General features: G+C 33.6%; 1 long non-coding RNA gene across 1 annotated transcript; it reads right to left on the reverse strand.

Annotated features, from left to right (window-relative positions):
- Positions 1 to 2,130: 2,130 nt before the first annotated feature.
- On the reverse strand, positions 2,131 to 7,738 carry LOC149530948 (uncharacterized). The gene is made up of 3 exons (XR_016358825.1): positions 7,586 to 7,738; positions 3,290 to 3,778; positions 2,131 to 2,719 (listed from the first exon to the last, which is right to left on the reverse strand). It is a non-coding gene; the product is annotated as an uncharacterized LOC149530948 (long non-coding RNA).
- Positions 7,739 to 8,194: the final 456 nt, after the last annotated feature.

The following is an 8,194-nucleotide window of genomic DNA, read 5'->3' on the forward strand; positions in this document are numbered from 1 at the left end:
TTCTTGAATACACACTTAGTTCCTATAACATTTTTATCTTTAGGCCTTGGAACTAATTTCCATGTATTGTTCTTCTCAATCTGTTCTAATTATTCATGCATTCTTTTAATTCGTGATTAATCTCTACAAGTTGCATCAATACTTTTAGGCTCAACTTGTGAAATCAAATATAACTCATTCCTCATCATTGCCCTACTCGTCACACCACTACTCACATTACCAATAATTTGATCATTTGAATGACGCAAAGTAACATACCTTGCTTCTCTTGACTCTTCAATGTGTACTTTAATCCCATTATCAATCTGAAAGAATTGTTCTTGATCTTGATTTGAATTCCCATTTACATTTTCACTTGTAGATTCCTTATTTTCTCCATTATCTAAGTCATAGTCAAATGTCCATAAAACAATTTATGGCAAACCATAAGAACTATTTGGGACACAATGTAAAGAGGAATCAAAAGAAAAATCCAATGTAATATATTTGAGTAGAACTATTGATATGATTGACAGAAGACTGCAAATCGATTTATACTTTTCTATATTGAGCAACACACTTTGATAGAGAGCAAATGCTCTTACTAGCTAGGTGTTTCACTTCTAACAAATTTCCTAGCTCAAATACTTGTGTAAACTTTCTCATTACATTTCAGTATGTCTATTTCTTTGTGTAACACCATTTCATTTTCCTCCATTAATCATAATCATTTAGAAAACTAAGTAAAAAGGTAGTTTAAGAGTTTATATCCCAAGTTTCTAAATAATTAAAGCGGAAATAATGAGTCAACTTCCTAGGAGAGTCAAGTAATACTCTAGAGATAAAGTAGAATTATTACCTCATAAAACTAGGCTCTTGAAGAGCAAAAGTCCCCTAATTTGGAAAGTGTGAACCAAACTAAACTCAATTATATAAATTAACTTCACTCTTGTTGTATCTCTTCTTGTAAAGACCCTTAAGAGTTTAATGACTTTTACAACATCATTCATAAGCTCAATATGAATACTCCTAAGACTTATAATAGATAAAGGAAAAATTGTACAATCCTCTGGAAAGTTGGACAAAGTTGGAAGTTGCCAAGAAAGAAGTAGATAGGCCTAATAATTCTATCTTAATTACAAAGAAAATTTCTCTCCCAGTCAAATTGGCCCTTAACATGACTAACTTGAACATTAACAAACATGTCCTAGAAATAACTAAACACATAAATGCTTTCATACTTGGTCATGATCAAAAGGTTTGAACCCATCCTCAAAAGGACAAGCTGAAACTAAAAACCTAGATTCAATGATCAATGTGGGCCAAGTGAGGAGAATCTCCAAAGGAGATGTCCAAACCAAGCAGCAAGAGTAAATACACAAAAGCACAACACAAAACATAGATGAAAAAACATATTTCAAGTGATTAAATGCAGATCCAACGCAACTTGCTTATAATATGTCGAGCACAAGGCCTACCTAGTTGTAGTCTAACAAAATATTTAATGTGCAACCTCATTTTCTCAAGAACTAAACCTCCAAATCTTCTCTCTCAAAATTACAACCCTCAAGATACATAATTCATTACATTATATAGTCATCAAGACACACAAGTCGACTTGGAGATTATAATTTCCAACTTCAACAAATGTATTACTAGCTTATATATATATAATAAGCCGAGAGATATCCTTCTACCTATTTTCATAATTCCATAATTTTAATCATCGCATATTTATGTGAGTCTAAGAGGCGTGAGGAAATGATTCGAGACTCTTATCTGCCTCAATTTTTACTTCCATTTTCTCTCTGTAATTTTCACGATTTTAATTATAATTATATTTAGTCTATTTCTATTTTATTTTTCTGACATGTAAATGAATGTCAAATTTTTTTCAAAATAAAAAATGTTTACATTGAAGATTCCTGCCACTGTAAAAAGCCTCTCCACTTAACAACATATAGGTCCCATCTCTCAACAAGAAACTAGCTACCATGTAACGAAGCATAAGAAGGCGTGAGCTTAGATACACACAAGATCCAAGGACCAACATGAGAAGCCAAGAAAGATTGCATACACGGAAGAACGTCGCATAAGCAAATTTCCATGCACTACACGAGATGCCAACAAAGAACACATCACAAGCGAGAATGAATGAGAACGCGTCAGTGACTTAACATTAAGAATTGTGATCAGAGAGACACGATCCATAAAAGGTCCACTCCATGAACCTGTGCTTCCAGATGAAACAAGCAAGAAGAACGAGACTGTTCACACGAATCAACAAACTCGAAACAGAAAACAAAACAAAAGATTGCCAATGAACCCAAGATGCTTCTGCATTAATGATAGGCCAATCAATATGTATTTTGTAGGTTTGATACACAGTCTAGAGCTTTCTGGGTTGGACTTAAGCATGCCTTGGTTAAAAGTAAGTTATTAAAGGGGGTTTAATCAACCATCTACGAGATGGAGTCATATTCCAGTACATAGGGAAGACACAACATGGATAGTGGGATGTAAAACAAGAAGCTAGTGTTTGTTGTTTGCTGTAAGCATGTCTTGTGAACTTGCAACCTTGCACTTATGGCTGATGGTGAATTGGAGGAAGATTCCTTCATGCTGAAATTTTCTGAAACACTGTATTGATATAGGTAAATTTTGTGTGTTTATTATTGTCCATATTGTTGAACGTTTCCCTTCCTTGTCTCATGCCGAACGACTCTCCTTTATGTAATTCCTGCAATATGTAAAACTTAAAGAATGAATGAGCATTGAGATAGTACTGAATCAGAACATAAAAAATCATAGAAACTAGCATAAATGAGCTAATCAGGGATTAGTCTGTTTCACATTTAGAAAATTTTTTGCAACTAGAAACCAAGAGTCACTGGAACAACATACCAACAGAAAAGGAAAGAAAAACACTTCTCCTACAGAGATTTTCTAGGTGGATTGATGCAATCACTACAATTCTCTCCATGCAACTTGAGCTTTTCTTATTCACAATTATAAGTCTTCTTACTTTTACACTCTATGAAGTCAGCATTTTAAAAGGAGAACTAGACTAGCTCTTGTAAATGAAAACATTCTAAAAACTAGTTTTTTTTCTCAAGCACTGAGCACTTAACCAGATATACAATGTTAAGTATCAGAGTTAGTGGAAAAATGAAAAAAATGAACAGGTTACAAACATTTTGTATATGATTTTCCTACATATTATATTAGGTTCAAGAAGTACTAGATTGCAAAACAAAGCCTGTAACTCATCTTAATCTGACTAACAAGATCATTGACATTTTTCTTTTACCAGATATCAAAGGCAAGCAAGACTTCCCTCTTCATCTGGGGCACTTCTGATCGTTCCACTTACCATCTCACCACCTCCTTCTCCTTTTGAGCTATCAGGAAAAGAAAAGGCAGATGATCCGAGAAAGATAATCAATTCCCTCAAGAGATACTATAACGGCACACATTTTTCACTTTCCATGATATACTGTATCTTCCGATTGTTTACAAAGTATTTCAATATACTTCAAAGGTTTAAAATTTATTCATATCCAAAAATGGACCCGAATATGAATAAGCACGAGGAAGTTCTTGATACAGAATTCACTGGTGATCAGGTGAAATCATTCAAGTTTCCCATGTGACAGCTAATCAATTGAATTGCTTCTCCCTGATTCACCTCAAAGTCTTCTCCCCTTCTAATAGCTCAAAAGAGAAAAAGGGAGTGAGATGTTTTCCTTTAGTGCCAACCTTGAACTGACTGTTTCCAACATTTTCAAGTCAAAAAAATCTGCATTACAATAATGAATAAATTTATCAGGCATGAAAATAAAACTTACCAATTTAACATAAGTAGACAATAACCATAGAAAAACATTTCCAGGCGATCGGATAAACAAAAATATTTCCAAAGCAATTCAACATGACCCATTAGGCTGGGTCAAGGACTTGAGATGGGGTGTCGGCACAATGAAGACCAAGGTTCAAACCTGGTGGGTGGAGAATACCATACAAGAGTTTATAGGAGATACAATTTTTTAATAATATGTCAACATTGTTCTCCCCATCATTCAGAATGTGTAAGCATATAGAAAAAAATTGCTAAAACCCATGGTTCTGTCAAATGTTGAAAAAAAAGGTACTCCTTCAGGAACGTAGTGTCTTTTAACAATTTATGCAAATTTCTTGTGTTTACTGTTTCTTTTTTGCAATGTTGTAAGAGAATGTCACATCTTCAGGAGTGCTTAAATTATCCTTGATCAAATCGATATCAATTACCTCAATCATGAGAAATATCCAGAATGCAAAGACATATAAAGATTCCAACAAGAAGCAAATGAAGACTACAAGAGCCATTGCCAAAGCTTTGAAGATATATGTATATAAATATCAACAAGAACAAAAAATAACTCCCATCTGGCTTCAGTTATAAATTATGGAATGTTGGCCCTTGAATAGCAAAGGAAGAAGAATGATAAGAACAGCATGCAAAATTTGCATTTGAAGGTCTGCATTTTACCTAGCATTATTATATTATACTTTATATTGATAATAAGATTATAATAGACGGTTGGTATTGGGGAAGTTGGGCATGATAGTTCTGGTGATATTCAGTTTATGTTTTCTATATACAAGGGTTATCATACTAATAACCTCATGGAAGCCCTGGCTATCTTGGTTGCAGTGGAACAGTGCTATCAATATTGCTGGAAAAGAATTATCTGTGAGACTGACTCGCAGGTGGTTGTGAATTTATTGAATAGAAGAAACCTTGTGCATGTGGATTGGCATTTGGCTCTGGTTATTCAGCAGATCATTTAGTTATGCAATTCTTTGGATTCTATGTCTTTTATGCATATCCCTCATGAGTGTAACGGTGTGGCTGATTGTCTGGCTAAATGGCCCTTTGAGCATGGGCCGCCTATGAACACTATTGATCATAGGATGCTTCTCCTTGATTTATCTCAGATGCTGGTTCAACTTGTGGACTAGGATAAAACTCCATAGTTCTCTTTGTTTCTTGTGTTGTTCTGCTCTCTTTGGTATTCAATAAATTTTTTACCCCTCTTTTACTTCAATAAGATTATAATAGATGTCCTTAAAATGATTAAGTATACTCTATATTTATAACTATAAATGCTAAAAAATTAAATTTAATATTAAAATCTACATATGAAACTGTGTATATTTCATAATTATTAATAGAAGTATAGAGCAGTTAAATTATTCAGCCTCTTCTCTTAACAGCTCAAGGAGAACAATCTTGTTATCAAAATGACATTAGGCATAGGTTTCCGCTATCTATCAAATTCACTACTTGGATTGCAACCATTTGTCAAGCGAAGGTCTGATGGGTAAACAGTGATGATCAACATGACAACAAAAAAACTACAAACCGAGCAGGCATACGTACAGTGGCAATGGTGTTGTTAACTGTAATTTATAAAAATAAAGGGGATGACTCTCTCATGTCTTCAAAAGGGATTCACAAAAATGCAAAAACAATAAAAAGTAAAAATATGAAAAAATATGAAAGAGTTACAAGAGAAAAAAGTTTAAGCCAGTGGGCAATTTTTCATCCTACCCCACATGCACCCTCTCAAAAATTTACTTTTATCTGCATCAGAATAAAAAAATGTACCATTAAATTATTAGTTAATTTAAAAAACAGGAAAAAATAAATAAATAAATAAGACATTTTTTTGCTTATTTTTAATTTTTGATTATTTACAAATTTAAGTGAACGGTGCGTTGAAGCATCCTAATCCCTTTCAAAATTAAAAAACAGAGACTACAATTATTCAGAAAAAATATCTCATTTATCAGAAATAGCATATCTGTTTTATAATTCAAGATCCTTCAAAATAAATCCTAAAACACCCTCACAAGTCCCAGCCAAGTTGATCTCACGTCCTCAAACAGGCTCCAGATGTTATCATCATTCAAGTTATCCCCATTTTTGACCTAGCTGTCACTATATGATGAACAACCCATTATAAAGTGGGTTCTATCTAACAACCCTGCCCTGCTGAATAAGCCCAATCTCTCCTTCCACTCTTCCTTTAAGTTTTGTAAATCTATATTATTTCAACTGAGTTCCTGGGAATCATAGTTAACCTATTATTGTCTTTTCCTTCTATAATCTTTAAACCCTAATGCTCCATAGAAAAAATTAGTTATTATAATCTGCATTACTATAATATCAATCATATATTTAAGGACCAAAGTAATGAGAATCAGAATCAGTAAGGCCGAATCGAATCACGAATGGAGGTCACGAATGGACAAATATTTAAAAACTCTTGAAATTTAGAAATTTTAACAACTTAAAACTTATTTCATGCACCCTTTACTGAATATAACTTAAACACACTATAACATCATAAAAAAAAAGCTAACATACATAAACATGGAACATGACATACCTAACTACATAAAATGTAAATTGTAGCTGAGACATCAAATCATAAATGTATGTAAGCTGAAGAATCAAGATCCATGAAACATATGTCTATCAGTATTTGTAAATGTATGTCTATTATTATCTGTAAAACATATCCTTTTTTGGTGTTCTTCCTTCTTGCTGGTTGCAAACATATGGTTTTTCTTTTCTCTTCTTCTCTCTCACTTTTCCTCTCTTCTACTCATGCTAAACAATTAAAAGGTCCTTTCGGGTTAACACAAAGAGGAAAGGCAAAAAAAACATTAAACAAATGTGTTTTATTAAAATTTTACTTGACTTTTTCCACCAATTTTTTGCAATTCACAGAGGTGATTCATGTGATTTTTTGCATGCTGATTCGCCAGTTCCAAAAAATTGGAAACCATAAATCGAATCGCCAAACCGATGATTTAGGCAATTTCATGGTGATTCTCATTACTGCTTTAAGGACTATCTAACATTCCCTGTGCAACAAATAAGATGAATATACTTCGTCTCTATGAAATTTAAACTTGTGACATCTTTCCATTACTTAGAAGTATATATTCACCAGCCCTTTAACTCAGAATGAAAATGTTTATCCTGAGTATTACCTAAGTTCAAAAACCTGATGGGCTTTCCAGTGGGGGGATTTTATGTTAATACAGATAGATTCGAAATGATATGATAGATCATAGAGTGTGATCTGAAATGTTGATGAAAAAATTATTACACAATCTACTCAAAAAATTGTCAAACACAAATGGATTCGCTTTCTATAACTCTCCATTCGAGTTCTGCACTGCAACACAGACTCTACAGTAAAATGGGCACTTAAAGAATTGTGATCCAGATTCAGAACTCTCTCAGTACTAAAATATAATAATGAACAGGGTAAATGCATAAGGATGACCCTTTACCAACAAACCCTCTGTACCTAAATGTAAATTCACCATCGTTCACAGGTGCAAACAAGTATATTTTCAATCAAACTCTACCCCAGATTTTTTTCATTTTTACCTTTACTTGTGGATCTGTTTCGCAATTTAATCACTTAAAAGATTTCCATAACAAACCATTGTCACTTGCTCATCAAACTAATCAAGAATTCAGTAAGAATTTGTGGAAAGGAAGTGTTAAAAGTCAGAAGTGATCTTGAAAAATGAGGATACTTACCCAAATGCCAGGTGAGCTCGCGTGCTCCATCCTACCCACAACAAAGAAAATGTCAAGGATAGCAAAGTAGTGGTAAAAAATAGTTCGATATAATCCGAGCATCTTGTTCTCGGGTACGGCAGAATCGACGCGTGTTGCCAGTACGCTATCTTCCCCAGATTCGCTCCGAATTTATTGAGTTTTAAACACTTTCATTAGCACATATTTGATGGTTGTATGGCCGTATTCAGCATTTTTAACAAATCCGAATTATAGGGAAAAAATACAGTTTCCCGTGAATCGTCCCCTTTCTATATATTTAGTTTATTTGTACTCATATTTTATAATAAAATGTGTACACAAGTTGACATGTACAATGCCGTCAAATTTGAGTTCGTGAGCCACCTGTGGGAGTTTCTTTAATAGGGGGATTGATGTCAAAGTTAAATGCCTCAATCAAAAGTTCTCAAGGTTTCTTTTAACTTTCATATTTTATTTACAGACTAGGAAAGCCCCCAACAGTACAGTCAAGTTGTGTTGGCTAGTCTCATACAAAATGTACTAAAGACAAACACTTGGTGAAGGTTTTGGAGATGGGGTTGTAAGCTTTGGATTTAACCATGGAGGAAA

This window comes from Cupressus sempervirens, chromosome 11 (genome assembly GCF_028749045.1).
Source record: "Cupressus sempervirens isolate cs-2001-9-10 chromosome 11, ASM2874904v1, whole genome shotgun sequence".
Taxonomy (NCBI): domain Eukaryota; kingdom Viridiplantae; phylum Streptophyta; class Pinopsida; order Cupressales; family Cupressaceae; genus Cupressus; species Cupressus sempervirens.